Consider the following 21,937-nt stretch of genomic DNA (forward strand, 5'->3'; position numbering starts at 1 on the left):
TTAAATTCTAAATAGGATAAAATCAAATTGCAGAAAAAAGTTAAGTTACTCAATAAAATAAAGATTTTGGACACAAAATTTTTGTTGAATTTCTGCATAAACTTTGTTTTATTCTTCAAGTCAACAATGCTACTACTTGACTAGTGCATTTGGTTGTTCTGCAGGAGAAAAAAAAATGGGTACATACTGGAGTTTCAAAACATAATCCATGTGTAGTAAATAAAGTTTTCATATTTTTTCCAACAAAAATGAAATTTTATTTTCTTTACTGGGTACTTTCCCCAGGCAAATAGTGTGTAAACTGAACGGGCCATGAAAGTTCACTGACACAGAATTCCATAAAGGTGTTATAATGACCCTAAAAGCCTACTTATACACCAGTTGTTTCATACAATATTTGTAAACCTCACAAATGTTACTGTACATGCTTGCATTCATATCATCATTGGCTATGATCTCTTCTCATAAATTAAGTAAGGTTGGGTCTTGTCAGTTCTTGGATAGGAGGCCTCCAAGGAAAACCCAGATGGTGCAGGCATTGATAGTGATTCAGTGGGAAGACCACCTACTGTGTTAGTACTCATCTTTCTTCTGGATTGAGAGCATTGTGTTTGGAAGGATGTTGCTGGTTTTTTCTGAGGTTAAAAATCAAGAACCTGACCAAAACTAAATATTTCAAAGCATCATAATAATAATCCTATCACATCTTGCATAAAAGTACAGAAATGGTTCAAATATTGTCAGCGGGAATGAAAAAACTATTAGAGTTAATTGAAAATGTCTTTTTCTTTTTTTTTTTCATTCTCTCTTCATTCTGTGTCTATCCACCCCCTCTGTGAAATATTCACTGATAGCTAATGACTGAAAGCAATTTTTATCTTCATCAACATTTCCTGTAAGCTTTTGTAAAACACTCAAAACTCAAAAAGCACAACTGCAACAGAAACTGGGAATTCCCTCAGCTGGGAATTTGTAATTTGCTCCTTATCTTATTATTTCCTTCTGCAGCATAGAACAAATAAAATTTTAAAATGTAATCTGTTTTGCATTATTTCATTGATAAATGTCATCATGTCTTGTGTCTCCATTCCCCCTCTGGGGCTAGAATATCTGATCACATCGTACCTCTGGTGGAGCAGGGAAGGGTGTAGGCATTAAATGGTGCTGCCTGAAAGCCTTGGGCCAGATGCACTGTGGCAAGTGAAGCACTATTTACTGTGCGTTGTCTCAGTAGTTGCCTCCCAAAGTGTTAATTTACTATTATAATGCATCGTGGCAATTCTTGTTTAGGGGAGGGTTGGGTTTTTTCCCATTTAGTCTAATATTCTTTACAAAAAATGAAATTACTCACTGAACACAGACATTTGTCATGAAAGAGTGGTTTAAACCTAAAAATTGGATGAAAAGTAGTTAAAGTAGAAACAAAGTGTAACCAGTCCTGATACTATTCTGCCCACATGAAACTTCTCATTATACAAGTTCAGGGCAGAAAATAAAGCTACTTTTGCACAGTGTGTTTGTTGACTATTGTCTTTTGTCCTAGACAGGACTGTGGTTTAAGAAACAGCAGATATCCTTGCAGGCAAATATAGGCTTCCTCACAGCTAAAATCTGAATGATGTAACTGTGAATTTTGTATGCAGTTTGACAAGATTATAACTGTTTTCTAAGGTTTAGCACCTACAGTTTTAGCATGGAAACTGACTTTCAAAACCTAGAAGCTTTCACAGCTTTAGAAAAAATATCTTTGACATTGACAGTTGGCCACTGTATTCATGTCTATAAATAATGGATGTTTTTCACAGAGGATGTGAAAGATAGATTTGCCTTTTACTCTTGGAGCCCAGTTGCTGTCAGTGTGCTGTGTCAGAGATTGTACAGTGGAGTAAAACTTCACATACAGTTGCAAATATTCAGTCTACAATGGGTTCATTGAACGTGATCTTAATTCCTCATAAACACAAAATAGTTCTCAAGTCAAGGAGTATTTTATGGGAAAGTCACAAGGAAATTACATGTTCTGAAGCCACCAGCAAGAAAACACGACCAAGCATGGAATAACTGTAGACTCTAGTAATGTGAAAGTCTCTACTAATCCTAGGATTTCTCATTGACCTGGTGTCGTGGTTTAACCCCAGCCAGCAACTAAGCACCACGCAGCCGCTCACTCACTTCCCCCCTACCCAGTGGGATGGGGGAGAGAATCAGGAAAAGAAGTAAAAACTCATGGGTTGGGATAAGAACAGTTTAATAGAACAGAAAAGAAGAAACTAATAATGATAATGATAACACTAATAAAATGACAATAGTAATAATAAAAGGATTGGAATATACAAGTGATGCACAGTGCAATTGCTCACCACCTGCCTACTGATGCCCCGTTAGTCCCAAAGCAGCAATCCCCTCACCCCCACTCCTCCAGTTTATATGCTAGTGTCCTAGTTTCAGCTGGGATAGAGTTAACTGTCTTCCTAGTAGCTGGTATGGTGCTATGTTTTGAGTTCAGTATGTGAAGAATGTTGATAACACCGATGTTTTCAGTTGCTGCTAGTAGTGTTTAGACTAATGTCAAGGATTTTTCAGCTTCTCATGCCCAGCCAGCGAGAAAGCTGGAGGGGCACAAGAAGTTGGCACAGGACACAGCCAGGGCACCTGACCCAAACTGGCCAACAGGGTATTCCATACCATGTGACGTCCCATCCAGTATAGGAACTGGGAAGTGGGGGCGGGGAATCGCCGCTCGGGGATTAGCTGGGTGCCGGTCGGTGGGTGGTGAGCAATTACACTGTGCATCATTTGTACATTCCAATCCTTTCATTATTGCTGTTGTCATTTTATTAGTGTTATCATTATCATTATTAGTTTCTTCTTTTCTGTTCTATTAAACTGTTCTTATCTCAACCCGTGGATTTGCTTCTTTTCCCGATTTTCTCCCCCATCCCACTGGGTGGGGGGGGAGTGAGTGAGCGGCTGCATGGTGCCTAGTTGCTGGCTGGGGTTAAACCACGACAGCTAGACATGACATCACACAGTATGGAATATCCCATTGGCCACTTTGGGTCAGCTGCCCTGACTGCGTCCCCTCCCAACTTCTTGTGCCCCTCCAGCCTTCTTGCTGGCTGGGCATCAGAAGCTGAAAAATCCTTTACTTTAGACTAAACATTACTTAGCAACAACTGAAAACATCAGTGTTTTATCAACATTCTTCTCATACCTAACTCAAAAACATAACACTATACCAGCTACCAGGAAGACAATTAACTCTATCCCAGCTGAAACCAGGACACTGGGGGAGATGAAAGAGGAGGAAAAGGAGAATAATTAATGAATTTTGCTCATAGTTTCTAAAACTTAGAGGTTATGAAAATATATTTTGACCTTTATGCAGGTGTTATGAAACTTTGCTGCTTGGACCTTTACCTGTAGGATGGTATCATCTTTAGGTGCCAAAAATTCACGTTGTTCAAAACTAACCTGGGTTCCTGGAAAGTAAAATGGGAAGTCTCATTTATTTTGCTAATGTTTCAGTTTTAGTAGCTATTGTGAGAAGGATATTGAGAATATTCTTAGTGTAAACACTATTAACAACACTGAACTTGAACAAATTAAGCTCTGCATTTTCACTATATGCCCTCTGAAAATGTGTCAGTGTAAATACTTGACACAAGGTCTGCTTTTGGTGGAGACAACAGAGTAGGGTGTGTTTAGGAATAATACTGGATTTCTGCTCACCTTCAAGAACAGTGGTCACAGCCATTGTGCTCACACATAAGACTCCCACTACAACTATGTAGGATGCCAGAGGTACCTCAGAGTCAGGGAGAAGACTCAGATGAAGGAACGGAGCAGCATGACAAAGCAGCAAGATGAAGGAAAGAAGCCTTAAGGGAAAGGAAGTTGGGGAGGGGGGTTTGAGAGAACGCTTTCTTCCAGGGTCTTGAATGAGTCTTGAGTTCCTGGGTGCCACCATTTCTTCTCTGATAGCAAACAAAACCCTAACACAAATCCTCCTGTGGCTGTTATCTCCTCCATTAACTCCCAGTGCTGAACTCTGCAAAAGATCTCAGTGTTCCAACCCTGTTGTTAATCACAAGGTTGATAGTACGATACTGACAGATTTTTTTTCTGATTTTCTGGTTTACATTTTTAAGAGAAAATAACATATACACAAGAAACATAAAATAATATTTTTGTGGTTCTGAACTTTTCAAAATTTTGGTTGTATCAGAACTGAGGCTGCAGATAATTTATAGTGATATCTGCTGGTTTCAAAGATTTCCTTTGGTGGCAGGGGAGGAAAAGGTGGTTTGATGCTGCTGCATGGTTTTGCTTCCCCATTTTCAGAATGAAATGCTTTGACATTTCCTGTCATCTTGTTTCTTATTTTGAATTAAATACAATATTCAAAACTACAAACAATTTTAAAAGTTGAAATCAAACCAAGCAGATCAGCTTCAGGGAGCTTTCTTTTTTTTATACATTTGTGGGGCATGTTCAACATTTCTTAACTGCAGAATTGTCTATGGAACACAAGGAGATAACCTGAATTCTTTTGGCTTCTCTAATTATAAAAGGCTTTGCTTACATGATTATCTACTATTGTAGCAGGAGAAAATTTCTGCGTACAGGGTGAACTCATTAAGGGGTGAATCGGGATTTTGCAGCAACAGGAGTCATTCTTGCTTGTTGCAGAGGCTGGGAGATGTGCTGAATGAGTCAGGAACTGCAGAAGGTAGAAAGACCATCTTGCTTGTATAGCCGCTCCTTGGTACCCTGGGTTCTCTTCCTACCTCTGCTTCCTGGGAGGTGGTGCCAGGTGACTCAATTAAAGCTGGCTTCTCAGAGGCAGTCAGAAACTGCGTGCTATTTGCTTTCTGGGTGTCTGATGGCAGAGGCTATGGAGGGCCAAGTTGCAGAGCCACCCAACACTCACAACTGTAGCTAAACTGAATGGGGAGTTGTGATTTTAAAAGCTATAGAATACTTGCCATGATAGATTACTTTAAAAAAATCATTCCTACATATGTGAAATTGGTTTGCCAGCTCTAGCTGCGTCTGTATTTCTGTTACTTCTGAATAAGAATGAGGATGGTGATTTCCCCTGAATTTATAGGGATATTATCATAATTTGTAGCTGATTGACACACTATACAAATTAATGCAATTTTGAACCTGAGAGAATCAACATAGATTCTTTCTTCAGAGTAAGACTGAGCTGTGTACCAAAACGTGATGTGAAGTCACACCTTGAATTACATAGATAAAATGGAATATTCACTAGGTGCTTGCTAAGAATATCCCCAATGAAACAAAGACCCTAAGAAAATACATTATGGGAACACCTAGTGCAAGACAGTAATTGTCGTGTATATATTTAAGGGCACTGAATTAACATTGCTCAGGCAGCAATATTAGAAGTTGTGTATTTTGATTGCTTTGCTATGAAACTTCAGTGTGCTTTCACTGTGAGGATGTATTTAAGTGCATGTAAGTAATATGTGGACTAGGATGTTTTAGTAAAAAATAATTGTGGTTGGTACAAAGCTTTATTTGTATTTCTTAGAAGCTGAATAACTGGAGTAAACTTTATTTCTTCTGTGTTGCATGTTTTCCCTTTTTCACTGCTTGTGAGTTTCCTTTTATACTTCAGCCTTATCATCAAACTATGAGGGCATTTAAGGACTGTTGAAGACAATGTCCAAATGAAGGATTCTTATTCCATAATTCTAGTAAATTGGGAGTAATCCACTTTAATTATACTTGCAGTCTGGTAAACTGGAATATCCAGCTCAAAACCAAGCTCTTCTAGAACTTTGGGTTTTGATTCCAGATTTGTTAAGGTTTACTGCCTCTGGGGGATTTTTAAAAATGAAACTGTCATTGCAGAGTCAGCAGAGGGGCTGACATTCATAAAGCACATTGATGTAATAGGAATTAGGATGGAATAAAAGCTCTGATGGGAGGGTATAAGTAGACACATTGTATATGGTGCTTCTCAGATTACCTCTTCCTCTGTTTGGGTTTCTTGGTGAGATGCCCTCTGTACTCTTACCAGAAACAGGTCCATATGACAGCCAGAATTTTCAAAGTTGATTAAAGACTCTGAATATTGTCAGGTTCTGAGTGTTCAACATGAAACATTGTTAAAGTTGCCTAATATTCAGAAAGTGCTCAACACCTCTTTTATGAAAATCCGTTTCCTTTGAGCCAGGTCCATAAAATTATTGGTCACCTCGGAACACATAGATCAGTCTCCTTCCCCACTAGCAAAAAAAACCCCAGCTGGCAAAACTGCTATTATTTCTATAGATTACCATGAACATCAGAGCTTGGTAGGATTTCACTACCTTCAGTTTCTTCCACCAGTGATGCATAACAGTGATTAAATAAGTTCTGTCCTTCTTTGGAATATGGCCACGGTTTAAGCAGCTCAGAGGCAACTGAGTCAGATCAGGCTGAGTGCTACCTCCAAGCTCAGCCCCTTTTCTCAACCCAGTGTTCCCTCCTGGCCTCTGTGGTTTCCTCTTTGAAAAAAGCACCTCTCCATATTGCATTGGGTAGCTGCTTCTGAATTTGTATGCAAGATGATGAGAGGTAGCAGATTCCCTGGCCCGCAGGTTATGTAATTTTACAACCTTAAAAGGTAAATTATTGATAGATTTCTGGTGCTCCAAAAATAAGAGAATATTTACAGAGTAAGATCTGGACATGATCTTCGCTTGAGTTTATTATTCTGCCTGTTGCTCCCCCATGCTTCCCATGCCTTGAGACAGACTCAGTTTATTATCCATCCCAGATATACTGCCATCTCCAAGCTTCTGGCAATCACTGTTATCTGTCACACTGATGTGCTACACAGAAAAATTGTTCTGCATTTTTTGGTGGAGAAATAAAAAGTTATTGGCATAGGTAGTTTGGAAGACAGAACAGCTTTCTTACCCAGTGAGTTATTGTGTTTCAGAAGCATCTGAAGGGAGTCAAACCTAGTCCACACATATGTTCAATTTCACATGGTGTGTTGAGGCCAAAATTTGGGGCCAGCTGCTCCTAAGTCTTTGGCATGTGCTTTTCTTTAACCACATTGAGCATTGCCTGTGTGTATGTGCTTGCACAGTTGTGGTCTCTGCTTCAGAGTCATATATATGTTTCTTAGCCTCTCAGTGTCTTTTTTAAAAAAAAAAAAGAAAATACGTCATTTGGAGTTAAGTCTAGAAAAGCAGTTTGCTGCCTTTTTGCTTATTAAAATGCAGTAGTACCAGAAAATATAATGTGACAACTACCACCTGACTTTTGCATCTATATGGGATAGACTTTAATATTGTTTTAAAACTTAGACGATATAGGAAATGAAGCCTCCAAACTCATGTATTCTCATTGCATGTAAACTGGTACTTTTTTTGTCACACATGAGGACAAACATTAAAAACAACTTTATAAAGTATTTATGAGGTTTTGATTTACCACAATTATTTTCTCTGGCTTTTAGAGTCTCTGAATAGTATCTTAATGCTAGATCATATTTTCTGACAACAGAACACCAGATACACTGTAATGATTTGGCATTCAGCCTTTTGGAATGAAGGCCAAAACTGGCTAAATAAATCTTTTCCAATAGCAAGGAGCAATGATTGCATTGTAAACTCTGGATAAATCTGTGATATTACAGAAAGCAACTGTTTTGCAATAAAATGACTTGAAAAAAAAATCTATGGAAAAAATTTCCCATACTGGAAAGATGCCAACATGGCATTATGCTACTAGTGTGTTCTATACTGTTGCAACTGAACATTTAATAATGTGACAGAAAGTTTTCTTCTTGATTATTATGCTCAAGGTTGGGTGAGAATCCCAGAAGGGAGTAGTATTTAATAGAAATGTTAACTTTATTAATAACATATAAAACACATTGGGATTCCTAACAGTCAATTCTACACATGGTTAAGAAAAGGCAGGTGGTCTGTGAAATAGCTTGGGCTTGTGCTATACAAGATTTCTATCATGAGAGGCGAAGTTCTGAGTTGCTTCATATTCGGCTGGAGACAGTGGAGTAAAATATTCACCGATGTGCATTTACTGCTAGTAGTGTACAACTGCAGGTCTTGGAAGTGACGCAAGAGATCAGGGCTGTTATGCTAAACACTGTGCAAGTGTGTAGATAGGCATCATCCTCACCCGGAAGAGCTTATAATTTAAAATACAGATGCCTCAGGCCTGCTGGCAAAAGGGAAGCAGATGCTTAAGAGAAGCAACTTATGGTAGCCACAAAACTGCCAGTGGCAGCAGTGGAAGGAGGAGTGGTCCCAGAGGCTGCACAGTGCGAGCTGTGACTTCCAGTCCACAGGAGGGTGGGTTTGTTTGTTTTCCCTTCAAACTTCCACGCGTGGAAAGACTGTAAGGAAAGAGACAGATGCACATTGACACGACCGTGCAGCCGTACAGGTCCCTCCAGCAGCTTTGTGTGTGTGTTGGACAGGAGAAACAAGAGGGCCCCACGGCACTCCTCAGGTCAGGGCCTGGGAGCGGAGGGGTGGGTGCCCTCTGTGACCCCCTGCTGTATCTCTTCTTGAGAAACTACCCCGGGTTTGCTTTAAAAAGGGCCAGAACCAGCTGAACAAATGTATGGCTATTTGGTGTAGCGTTTCCATGCAGTTCAGGTTAATAGTTCAGTTACAGTGCAAAGATTAGATCCATGTTCTCCAGATAGTACAGCCTCTACCTCAAAAGAAATAATAATAATAATAATAATAATAATAATAATAATAATAATAAAAACACCACCACCAACACCACCAACACCAACACCACTAATAATTTAACCATCACATTATAGTTGAAAAAACATCCAGGCAAAGATGGTCAGCCGAAATGGAGAGGGAAGGACAAATCAGGATGCAGAAGGCCATACTGAAGTTCAATGAAAGCTTTCAATGGCTTGTAAAGCCCTGAGAGGGCAGATTTTAACACCTCGAGCTTTATATGATCCTCTGCATTACCATTTGGAGCTACTGCAGTAGCTACAATTAAAACCAGAATGAAATGACGCCTTGCCCAGGCTCCCTGCGCCCCTCCACCGCCACTGCCACGGGGCTCTGCCAGCGCAGTGCCCGGCGCGCTGCTCCGGGCTGCGGCGCCGTCGGCAGAGGCCAGAGGTCAGCCCTGGCCCTGGCCCATGACCCACGACCCGCAGCCCACGGTCCCCGGCCCCGCCAGGCTCGCCCCGCTGCAAGGGGAAAGTCACCATCCCCGGGAGCAGGCAGCAGTGGGGAATCCTGCAGAGGGTAGCTAGGGAGGGCTGCAGTATGCACAGGCATGCAGGGAGAGGAGCCTTGGAGTATACCCAGAGCAAAAATCTCACAGTTTTAGCAGCTGAAATATGTTGAATGCTCGCCTAAGGCCGTGAAGCGTCTGGCACGCCACCAGGGAGTGTGTCAGGACAAGACTGGCACTGTGGTGCTCCAGGGACCACGCAGAAAACCTGACGGATACAGCTGTAACTTGGCCACTTCCCAAGTTCTCGCCTTCAGTTTCAAACCTCACAACCCATCTGAAATGTAGCGATGTCCCAGCATGATACACTTAGCACATCTGATTGTTTAATTATTATCCTCCCTTCCACACATGTAGAATCACAGTTTCACCTGCTCATGTGGCACCCACATGTGCTGTCCTGAACATCAGTGTGTGAGCCGCTTGGGATTGCAGCCAGTCTGGTATCTTCTTCTCCTGCCTTCGTTCGTGCTTTTCGTTCAAACTGCGGCTTCTGCATGCTCCTCTAGGTACCTAAATATAAATGCATTAACAAAATAATTGTGCAACTCATGTGATACTTAGCGGAATCTTTGTTAACTGCTTTGAAAGTGAAAACTGCCTTCTAAATAAAAATAGTTAGAAAGAATCCTTGTGCAATAGCTAAACACTTTCCAGGGAAAGTCAATACAGGTTTTGAATTTTATTTTTTTAAAGGCCTCCCATCATTTAAAGTTACATGGACGTAATTAAGTGCTATCATGATGGCTGCTCAGTGAGCGCATGTCAAGTATTGCTCAATAAACAGAACAACATAGGTGTTCTCTCAGAACTATGTCAGAAAAGAAAATACATTTTTATCTGAAAAATGCTCATTCTGAGTGTTTTCACTGTCATTATGTAAAGAATACATCCCATTTCCTCATACTTTAGCATTTTTTTAAAGTTATTAGGTGTTTAACTGCATTTCCAGTGTAAAAAAATTTATCTGAAAGAGGCTTCAAGAAAGAGGCAGAAGCAGGAATATGTAGGACGGAAAAAGGTTTGAGAAAAGCTGCCAATAAACTTATGTCCAGCAAATGAATGCAGGTAAGAAAAAAAGGAAAATCCCTAGTCAGTAACATACATAGACTTCCAGGAATCAGGTACTGACTGTGTGTATTAATTAGGTTAATTTACTCCTGGTCCAAACCAAAGTACACTGAACAATACAGTGAGATGAATCAGTGATACGTATTTTGTTCCTGTTATGGTCCATTTGCATTTTGGGGGGACTTTATGAAGTATTTTTGTCACAGAGGCTGGTTTCCTCCACCAGTCTTGTCCTCTGGCAGGCTGGCAGCATGGTGAAGCGTGGATAGCAGCGTTGCTTATGTTCTTATAGCAAAGGTAGGATTTGGCCTCTGTGTTTGATGCTGTGGCTCTGGGTTCATGTTATAATTCAGACATTCAAGGTAAGGGGGCCAGAGGGCAGATAAGCTTTTTTCTTAACTCTTAACAGCGTTTGCAATGTGTGCTTAAGATGCCACCTGACCAGAGGCAGAGTGATTTAATAAACTGAGAGCTGTCTTGGGACTTTGCACCCTTTCCTGTCTTTGCTGTTGCTCTCCTGCTGAATGACCTTTTCACCCTAATGCCTCAGTTTCTTCAGCTGCAAAATGGATGCAGTAAGCATTGCAGAAGCCATCAGTAAAGTGTTTTTCTTTCTAGAGAGAAAATGTGATGTATAGTAACTGGGCATTATTAATTTTTGTCTGGGATGTTTAAGAAGAGAGGGCAGGTTTCGTGTGGTCCCATTGTCTTCTCCCTCATCCTTGCAATACTGTAAGGATGGTGTTAGTGTGTTTTTTATAATTTCTGCTTGGTTGTTTCGATCAGTTCAGAGTAAATGAGTATCCATGTGCTTTTGGGCCAGTTTTGAATGCTTCTTCCTGAACATTCTCTCAAAGAAGTTGAACATATGTATGAAGTGAAGTCCCTATCAGGGCAGAGGAAGCTGGCTGTCAGGCAGCAATTGGTCATAGAGCACCAAAATTAGAAGTGGGGAGTAGGTGAGAAATCTTTAGAGTCACTGTTTTGGAGATTTTTAGATATGCAGAAGGAGGAGGTGTTTAAAAAACATTCCAAAAACTTAAGTGTGCAACAGTACACAGATACTTATTTTAGAAAAATAGATCTTAAACTTAGTAGATTGCTCTCTATTTTCATATCAATAGTGTATTCAACATTTTCAAGTGACAGCATGTCAAGAACATCACAAACATACAGCCACCGTCTAATTGTGCTGACTAGTTATTTCTAATCTGATAATAAGCAGTGAATTGGTTAACAGTATTTGTACTTAAGTGTGCATGTTTATGCTTCAAGGCTGACACTCCTGTAAGATGAATGGGGGAAGTTAACTTTGCTTGATGCTATTGTTTTAGCTGGTAAGGATGAGGACTCAACAAGATGAAAGTATGTTGGTTTACATTGTCAAGGCTATCTTCACAACCAGAAGCTAGAAACTTCCTTTATTATGAGAAAACAAACACATAAATTCTGGGAAATAGAATAAAACCCTCCATTAATCTGCATGAAAGCCTTAAATCATTCAGATTCATAGATTTGCTACCTATGGTAATTTTTTCTTCTGCATTTGGAATAAGAGTCCATTGTGATCAGACAGCATTGTTGCTTGCATCCATTGATGGGCTGAGAAATGACAGTAATAAAAACAGATACAGCAGGCCTCTGTCTTCGAAATGTAGCTTTTTGGAAATGGCAAAGCAGCAGAAAGAAATGCTAATAGAATGCTACCCTGTTCTATTGAAATCTGTTCAGAAAAATAAATGAGGTTCTGTTCTTGGCTCCCTTTGTCTTGTTGAACAATATAGGATAACTCATTTGATCTAACTTTACACCAGCTTCCCAACTGTGATACAAGAATGAATGAGCTATGCATGCTTTCTAAAAATGTTGAAAAATGTAGATGAAAAATTGTTATGTAATCCCTAAGCACCAAATTGGGTGACCTTTATTCATATTGAAATAATGAGGACTATTTACAGAGTAACCTACCATTCACCGTGAGTAAGGATGACAGAATCCAGGCTGGTTTTGTCTTGGCCCAAATAGTACTTCTGAACTGCTGTTTTTGTTAGGTTTCACAGTTCCATTTTCATAAGATTAAAGGGACCTGAAAATGAATAAAATTGCAGGTTAGTGAATGATGCTCTATGTTTGAAGGTATCCACACTCTAACTTAATCATTGAATATATCTCCAAATACCAGTATCTCATCTGTAATATTACTGCTGGGATTTTCAGAAAAATAGCATGTAATGTCAACTCTGTACTTAAACTGTAACCAACAAACCCTGGGGACCTATCAAGTTATCGGTCTTTAGTACTGAAAACATAACACAGGTTTAAGTATAGCTACTCAAAATAGGTCAAGTTACAGCTGGGTTATGTTTTAGTGAACTAGAATTAATAAGGTATTTTCAGCCAAACAGGCAAATTCATACATGTAGATATTTGTAACCAAGTTCCTGATTCTATAAGCTCATTTTTATTTAACTCTGTGAATATTGGTTAGGTGTACACACACGTAAAACCACCAGTGAACATTGAAGTTCTCAGTTCTTTGTTGCACAGAACATCAAGCTGGAATGGAAGTGCTAGCACTTCAGCATTCAAAATCTGGATCAGATGCTAAGGTCTAAGACATTTGGGTTTGGAGTTTGAACTTTGTGTACTTTAGAGGTACACGTTATATATTCTGATCTGAGCTGAAATATGTGGCAATTGGTAGGAAATAAGACAAAATCTTTCCTTTCAAAACTGAAATGCTTGTGTGTCAGATGTCTCCATAAATGTTCTCTCTTTCTAAAGGAAAAAAAAATTAGAGATCATGACGTAAGAGCTAAAACTGAGCAAGTCACTTCAGAAGCAACAGTAGAGGAAGCGTCTTTGGTGACCTGGGTAAAACAGTTAGTCTTTGTCCTATGTATGCTTTAATTAAACATGTAAAGACAAATTTGTTTGTCAGGTCAGCTACGAAATTGAGAATTTGAAGGCTCGTGGCAGCCAGTATTTCACATTTGCATTCACCATTTCTCTGTGATTCTGGAAAGATCATGTCTCTCTATTTTCTCTCAGTTCCACTGGTGAATCTCCAAAAGACAGTATGGGTTTGGCCCCAAGTGAGTAGGTCTTTTTTTTCAAAGCACATAAATTATTTCTGGGCCATTAATTCTGGGAGAATCTAATCCCAGTTCACTGTTGATTTTGGAAGGAATAAGTTATGCTCTTCAGCCTATTTAGCAAGGTCGTCATGTGTCTATCTATATGGACTCTTTCACACATGTTTCAGTTAAAGATCCAGACAACTCTAAGATTCCTTTTTGGGACACTCACTAAAAAGTCAAAGAATCCACAGATGCATAAATGAATTACAGTGCTACTAATACAACCTTTAAAAAGCCTGTCAAATATATTAAACCAGTTTTTCATAATGTTTTGAGATCTTCATACAGAAGGAAAGGAAATAAAAAAATCCTTAGTACTGTTGGCTTTACACGTGTGTATGTAATATTTAATTTTGAAAATAACAAGTTCTGAACTTCTGAAGTAGAACAGAGACACAACTGTCCTTTCCAAATTGTACTTTCCAAAATGCAAATAACAAAAGGAGACTAGATGCAGTTGCATCTGGTGGTTTTGTTTTTTAATCAGACATACTTATATACTTCTCTCAGCATACTTTCCTGGTCATCGCATAATTTTTTGCATATGTACATAACATCTATCTATATTAGAAAACTGTTATTTCCATTTTCCTGATGGGAAATTGAGGTACAGAGAGACTAAGAGACTTTTTCCAGATCACAGAGGACATGAGTCAGAGCAGGCTAAATGATCTTGCATTTAAGATTAACTTCTAAATTACTATATATCTTTCCTTAGGACAAATCAGGGCAAGCAATGAATTAAACTGCTAAATGTTTATTTGAAAACAAAACAAAACATTGTTAATTTAATTTGGTGAGTAAAAAAACCCCAACAACCCAGAATATTTCTACAGTTAGCCTTATTTTGATGTGCATTTGGGGGAAGGGAAGAGCGAGACTGTTATTTTTTTCCCATCAGAAATATCTGTGTAGTTTGCCAATATCTGCCTTGGCAATACTTTACTAGTAATGTATATATTTCGCCTTTCAGAAAACTGGTTTCCCAAGGCTGAGAAAAACTGTGAGCAAAATTATGTGGCAGGAAACATTTAAACATGAAAATATGAAATATAACTCAGATTTGATAAATTTGGTGTCAAAAGACACACTACTTCGCAATACTTAAAAGACATCTTCAATTTAAAAATATACTATTGATTGAGAAGAAAATGAAGGCAGCAATAAAAATTCACTAAACTAAACCCAAGAGCAATAGCAGTGAGTTTAAAACTGTTATTGGGAAATATGGACAATTGATACAGGAAGCTCAAATTATCTTTGAAAAACTCTGTAGAGGACGGGGGAAAATAAGAAACAATACTTTAAGTATATAAAGAAAAAGTGTGATCTTAGTAATGGTTTAAATCTAGTACTCAGCAAGGACAGTAAACATGTGGATCATGATGTGCAAAAGGCAGATGTGCTCATAGACATCTGTTTTTCTAGAAAAAGACAGGAAGATCTATTTCTACCTTGAAGCTAATGAAAAGTATTTTCTATCTCATCAGTAGCTAGAAACAATGCTGAACAAATATTATTACCTTTTTTTTTTTTTTTCCCAAAATTGGCAGGATCAGATAATAGCCTTGATGCAAGCTAAGGTAGTTTATTTCAGTGTACTAATCATTTTTTAATTACAGAATGCCAGGGAAATTGCAGAAGACTTAATTAATGTTGAGATTTTCAATTAAAAATCTGTTAAAAATCATACAAAAGACTGATTAAATAAGTATAGATGTAGAATAGTCATGTAGGGAAAAATATTTCTAGTGTGGTCCTCTGAAGATCTGTTCTTTCTCCAATGCCATTCAATATCTTTAGCAAAGTCTGGAAAAATGTGAGATAGCAAAACTTAGAGGTGACAAAATTATTTCAGAAACAATTAATGATGATGAAAGGTGAATGAGCTAATCTGGAGTGATCATTACAATAGATCCATTAAAACAAGATATTTTTGCATGGCCAAACCTGAGGACAAAGGGCAAAGAATTTGCCTAACACTTATTATTGGGGAACTGAATCCTCTAGAGCATGTACTCTAGAAAAGACTTAAATAATAATTTGAAAGTAAGCTACCAGAATGATGCTATGATTAAAATGTCAGATGCAATCCTTTCATGTCTAAGCAAGGGAATACGGATGGAGAGGGTGATAGTCCCTCTGTGTATGTCATTAGTGAGAGCATTCCTGGAATATTCTGTCCAGTTCTAGCACTTACACTTTGAGAAGGACATTGGTAAACTGGAATGGGCTCAGAAGAAAACTGCAAGAAAGGTATGAGGTCTGGGAAATGTGCCTTATACTCAGACACTAAAGAAGCTCAATTTACTCAAGGTTAGAAGGAGAGTTTATCACAGTCTGTAAGACCTTTCATAGAAAAGATGTTCTTGACCAGTTCTGTTTAGTTCACTAATAAAGTCTTTAAAATTAATTGTTAATTTTTAATTATTATTGTTACTTGATCATTATCCAATTAATAATAAAGATGGAACTACTGGAAATTTAATTTTGACAATTCTGAGCTGGAAACAGAGCATAAATATCAAGTGATAGTAGTTAACATTTGGAACAAATTCTGACATAGCAATGTGCTGGATTTTCCATCTGTTGAAGTTCTTAAATTGAGCTGTAACATATCTCTCAGAAAGACACCCAGTCTAGAACAGATATTATGGCTGATGCAGAAATTGCTGGGTCCTGTTCTCTAATTTATATAGCAGGTCAAGTTAGAAGACCAAAAGGTATCTCCTGGCTATAAAATCAGTCAGGAAAAAGTAGCTAAGGTACACTGTGGTAAAAAAGACAGCACATATGTACTCCAAATACCACTATCACAATAAAAAATACAGTGGAAAGGGAAAATGATGTTAAATGACAGAAGATAGGATGACTGTTTTTAAGACATAGCTGACAATTAAAAGACCATATTTCTGATACTAAGCCTGCCTCTAACTTCCTTACTTTGTCCAATTCAAGTAATTTTTGCTGGGTACAGTTTTGTCTAATTTGCTTTGTAATTGCTACTGATGAGTCTGAATTAAGTTTAAAGCATGCAAATCACAGTGACCACTACAAAAAATACTGGATTTGATATACGGTTGGTGTATGCACCAAGGAGGCACAGAGAGTTATTCTTTAGCTATTCTAAAAAGAGCTGGAGTGCAGATGGGTCTGACTGAAAAAAGTATACAAATATATCACATGTGTGTTTATGGTCTTCTGTCCTTCTTAAATCAGGTTCTCCACTGGCACTTCATTCTACTCTATTGTTAAATGGGTGTATTAACGGCTACAATATTTTGCAAGACTAAAGGCATTAAGTCTTTAGGGGTTCTTTTGTTTGTTTTTTTCCCTAAAAGAAAGTGTTAAGGTCTGTGATGAGAAAGTGCTGCATTGCAGCAATGGCATGTATATTCATTTAAGAAACATAAGTCCTTCAGTGTTATCTAGTAATCTTTGGGAAGGCCCATAGATTCAAACATGCATTATATTTTGTATTCTATACATACAGGCCAAAATGCAGCTCTGTTGGCTCAAGTCCTTATATGATGTTATCTAAAGCGCTGTCTTCATTTCTACTGTAACAGGCAGACTTCTCTTTAGTTACCAAAACCATATATGTTTTTATGCTCTGCTTCATTTTGAGAATATGCCCCTGTTTATATTTCAAGACCTCTTAGTAAAACACATATGTCCTTCTCAGACTGGTTACCAAAACGACTTCTTGACAATCTTAGTTACAGACACTTTACGACTGCAACAAAAAGATACTGTTAAAATTGAAAGTTCCTTCAAATAGGCAGCCACTTCACAACTCTTTACCTGAAAGCTTTTGTCATTTACATCGTTTGGGCTTTTCTCTGCTTCCTCTTACACTTCTTCTGCCAATGTTTCGTATTTGTTAAACTTTCTCCTCTATTTAGACAATTTCTTGAGCTTGGAAACTTTCCAGGGGAAAAAAGGGCTTTCCATGAACTTTGGTAAGTTACTTTATTAACAGTGAAAATTTAGTAATTTCATTTCTAAATACAGGGACTATGTGATTTTGTTTGTTTGTTTGTTTGCTTGTTCTGTTTTTACATCCCAGTAAATTATTCTGCACAGGTTTTGCTCATTTCTGTACAGATTTGGCCTCATACAGAAAGTCTTTAAAGTTTTCATCTATATCATTAGAAAATACTCTGAGGGTGGGAACATCTGGAAATAAACTGTGTGACCCACTTTAGCATACTTTGCACAGTGAAAGCTTGTATATTATTTCAGTGGCCCCTGGAGCTGCTGTTCTGGACAGTTTTGCTCAGCCTGGACCTTGACAGGACTCATCTCTTCTGTCCCTTGCTCCCCCAAAATAAATTCATAACATTGAAGACATGAGGGAGGATTGCAAGCATATTAACATACAGAGCACTTTTGGTTAAAGAATACTTTGCCCAGTATAGCCTGTATTCTTCCATTTCAAGGCTTCTGCCTCCCAGCGCAGCCATGAAGAAATTGCTTCCTTGTCTCACCAGGAGAGTCATGATGGCAAGTACCTTGCTCGTTACTGCTATGTGGTGTATTAAAGGCATCTGTATTGAATCATTCATTTGTGCAGCAGTTTGTGCACAGCTCAGTGAATGAAGCAGTGAGCTAATGAATGAACATTCCTACTTAAAACAGACATATATATCTTTCAAGTTGTATTCCTTCATCTCGATGGCATAACTCAGCCCATTGGCTCAGTCCAAAGTAAATCCATAACATGTCATAGCTGGACAGACCTCTGATGAGATTCTTTTCAACAAGTTAGCATACTGTTAAGTCATTATTTTCAAGGTCTCTAACACAGAAGTCCCTTGTTGAACAACTTTGCTTTATTTGGCCCACTGTGTGAAGGCACGTTTGAGTGAGATTTTTAATTCCCAATTCATGAATATTATTCCAACACAAATGTAAATCTTTGTAAGCATTGGACTACTACTGTGCATTCTAATAACATATGGAAGATAATACTGTGCCCATTCTTAATCACTTAATTAAAGTAATTGCTGGAACAACTTTATGTAGTAATATATAGGTCTTTTTTTCTGATAAATTTGTGTGGTTAGAATAATCATAGGGAGGGAGTTTTGCTGACTTGTCAATGGTGGTGAGTCTTAAAGCAGTAACTTTAGTAACAAGACACTATATTTGCTCCCTGTTGGACAGAGTCTCAAAGAGGACAGAGTGGAGCAGTGGTGCAAGCTGCTGGCGGGACTTGTCTAGGGATATTCTGGCTCCACGCTGGAGAGGAAACCAAGGAGAGAGTGTCGGTTGGCTCCCAGAGCCTCCTGGTTAAATCTAACCTGTCATATTTTTAAAACACCCAAGCAACTGCAGGTGTCTTTTGGAGGAAGTTATTGGTTTTAGCATTCTTTTCCTATTGCTTTCTGGCCATCTCAGTACTTTCTTAAGGTGTTGCCCTTTGTAACAGGAATGTGAACTGTACATGGGCCTAAAGAAAATTAACAGTGACTCAGAAAATGAAAATTATCTGGAAAAAACACATTCCTCAGGAATACAGTATCATGGAGACTTGATTATTTCTTCTTGTGGAAGGGGCCAAGGTGTTTTATGATACCATACAGTTGTAGCGAGATTGGCCTGTAGCCCAATCGACTAGTCATTCCTTTCTGGTGTGTTTCTGTATTGGACTTACGCTGAAATTCCCACAAGAGATTTGGGTAACTCTCTACAAATGCTTTTGCAGGTAGTGAGTGTTAATATAATTTAAAAAATCTGTTGTTTTCCCACCCCTCTCCTACTCTTCACCTCCCTTTGTGAAAAAAGTAAATCATTCAGAGGTTGCTTTCAGCAAATACCAGTTTGTTGAATTTACAGGAAGGGCTGCAGCTCCTCTATGCACATGATGCTTTCTAACACATCACGGGCATCTTAAATAAAAACCATAAAAAACACACATGAAAATAAACAAATTCCTTCCCTCCCAAAATATCCACACAGGAAAATCCTATGTAGCTGAGTATGCTAAATACAACGCTACCAGTAGCTTGTGTACCAAATTATGCTCACTGAATTGTGGATATCCTTTTTGAAAATGAGGGGCATAAGACTCCTTCTTTCTTCTACCAGTACAAACTGAAAAAACCAGACATATTTAGATGTCAGCTGCCTAAGGAAATGTCACTTACCAATGTTTAGGATGATAGATTGCGTCCTTTAGATATACCATTCCCTCTCCTTCCTCTCCAAGGAGATCCATTCTCAATTTTTTTACCCTTAAAACCTGAAAGAATCATAACAAAAGCTTCTCACTTAATTCATCACTTCCACTTCCTCCATTTTGTGAGCATTTACATAGAATAAAATGTGGTGCTGATGGCACTCTGCTCTTTGCCCACATGTGAGCTTAGGAGGAGCTACACTGGTCAAACAAGCGGAACTGCTTTTCTAAAAATTTAAAAAAATAAAACCCTGTCTCAACTGCTCCTAAAATACCTATATGAATAGGAGTTTGTTCCTCTCTTCCACATAGAAAATTACTTCTGAAGTGTTATAACAAGTTTAGGATTATCAGCATTCAAAGATAAATGAGACTGGGAAAAATGAGAAGTCTAAACCGACAACTTCCTATACTCTCACAATAACGATTAAAAGGGCTGGAATTTTAAAAATTTTTCACAAACCTACAAAAATGGGCATTGGGAATCATGTTACGGCCAAGATGGAGTGGAGAGCTGTGAAGACGGCTCAAGCCGAGCTTGCCCAGCTCCGAGCCACAGTAATAAAACCTGTGACTGAGGTGTCTCCTGCAGAGCTGGTGCTCTCCGGTGCACTGCACGGCAGCCAGGCTCGTTACACTGGGGTGCAGCACCAGCCCCAGGGTATTATTTGCTGTGTGCAGTGTCAGGAGATTTGGAAGGTAAGCCTTTCGAGGCCTTCAGTCTTAAAAGCACTGTTATTGCCACTTCAGTGTCAGCTATACTCAGTGTGGAGTAGACTCAGGACATACACACTTTCTTGCTATAGTCTATGAGTACTCTCCATAACAGAAATATATCTCTGAGACATCTGAGTTGCGTCTGAGTAGCCTGGGGGTGCAGCATTATGGAAATGAGCTAACACTGCTTCTGGATTTGAAGTGGCCATACAAGTAATATATCAGTGTTTGCCTGAAATATGCCTGAGCTAACTACTCTTCTGGATCCAAACATACCAGCCCTGGTCTGTCTGTGTCTATGCAGACAATAACTGCCTTCGGATAGTGGTGTACTCTTATGGACACTTTGGACATATATAAGGAGTCAGTCAGGAACCTTTCATTCATCATCTTGTACAGAGAAGAGGAAAAACAAACCCACCTTAACTCTTCATTGCTCTTTTCTTTTTTAACCTTGGTGTTATACCTTCAGTCAAGTTTCCTCACATTCTGTGTTCTCTACTGAGTGCAGCAGTGTCATCCAGAGAGAGTAGGAAAGCTTCTGAGATTAGGCACTGCCCAGGGAGAAACGGTACTGGATCCTACCAGAGATTCTGCAGGCCAGTAACACACGACTGAAAATGGACAGCAACAGATAGATGTTAAAGGAAAAGTGAAGGAAAAAACCCAAACCAACAAGCAAATATTTGATATTTCCCTAAATGACACCATCTCCAACAGTTTGTGGCTCAGGAACTTTTTCATCCAAAGTGTTGTCTTATGCTTAATAGTCACTGGTTGTTGCCATGAGTTTAGCTGGTGACCTTGGCAAACTTACAGCATCCACAACTTCTGTTGTTCCATTTGTATGAAGAACTACCTCTCATTGATCATTTTGGAGCTGGTACCTGCTACCTTCATTTAATTCCCACTAGTTCCTAAAGTGGAGGAGAAAAAGTGGTTCCTTATTTACCCTTTTCACACCATTCATGATTCCATAGATGTCTATCCTGCTGCTTCTTTGTTCTGGGACCTCCTTCTAATTTGAAAATTAACCATTTAGTTCTGTCTTGTCCCTTTAACAAATTAAGATATGAAGACCTTCTCACTTATCACAGGGCTGTTTAGGTTTTTTAAGAGGTTTTAGTGAAAGATCTTGTCAAAAAACAAATAAGTGTTATCTTTGTCCTTATATTTTTTTAAGGAATTACCTATGTCATTTAAGTTTATTTATCCAACAGTTTTACTGTTTATTATAGCTTTAACTCATTTTCCTGCTACAAAATCAGCTTATTGACCTGCACTTCCACAGATCTGTTATTTCTAGGTATTTGGTATCACATCAGCTGCTGCCTTGTCCACCAGTAACAAAGGCATTTTTAAGAGGGGGCATTGAAGAGGGCTAATACAGGTTTAACTTCTGTTAATATGTTGAAAAGGGAATCGAACACACTTCTCACCTGGCATGAATGGCAGCCCTGATTCTGAGTAAAATTAAGCGTGTGGGTCCTCCTTCAGTTTGGTGAATCATACCCTTTGTTTCTTCAGCTTTTTGTACATATCCATGAAAATAAACTAT

At 38.7% G+C, this 21,937-nt stretch overlaps 1 long non-coding RNA gene across 2 annotated transcripts; it reads right to left on the minus strand.

Annotated features, from left to right (window-relative positions):
* Positions 1–7,914: 7,914 nt before the first annotated feature.
* LOC115339576 lies at positions 7,915–21,039 on the minus strand. 2 transcript variants are annotated; one of them, XR_003922762.1, is made up of 5 exons: positions 20,801–21,039; positions 19,631–19,725; positions 12,307–12,424; positions 9,658–9,780; positions 7,915–8,389 (listed from the first exon to the last, which is right to left on the minus strand). It is a non-coding gene; the product is annotated as an uncharacterized LOC115339576 (long non-coding RNA). The 2 variants fall into 2 exon arrangements; XR_003922761.1 differs by having other exon boundaries at positions 9,639–9,780.
* Positions 21,040–21,937: the final 898 nt, after the last annotated feature.

This window comes from Aquila chrysaetos, chromosome 3, assembly GCF_900496995.4.
Source record: "Aquila chrysaetos chrysaetos chromosome 3, bAquChr1.4, whole genome shotgun sequence".
NCBI lineage: Eukaryota > Metazoa > Chordata > Aves > Accipitriformes > Accipitridae > Aquila > Aquila chrysaetos.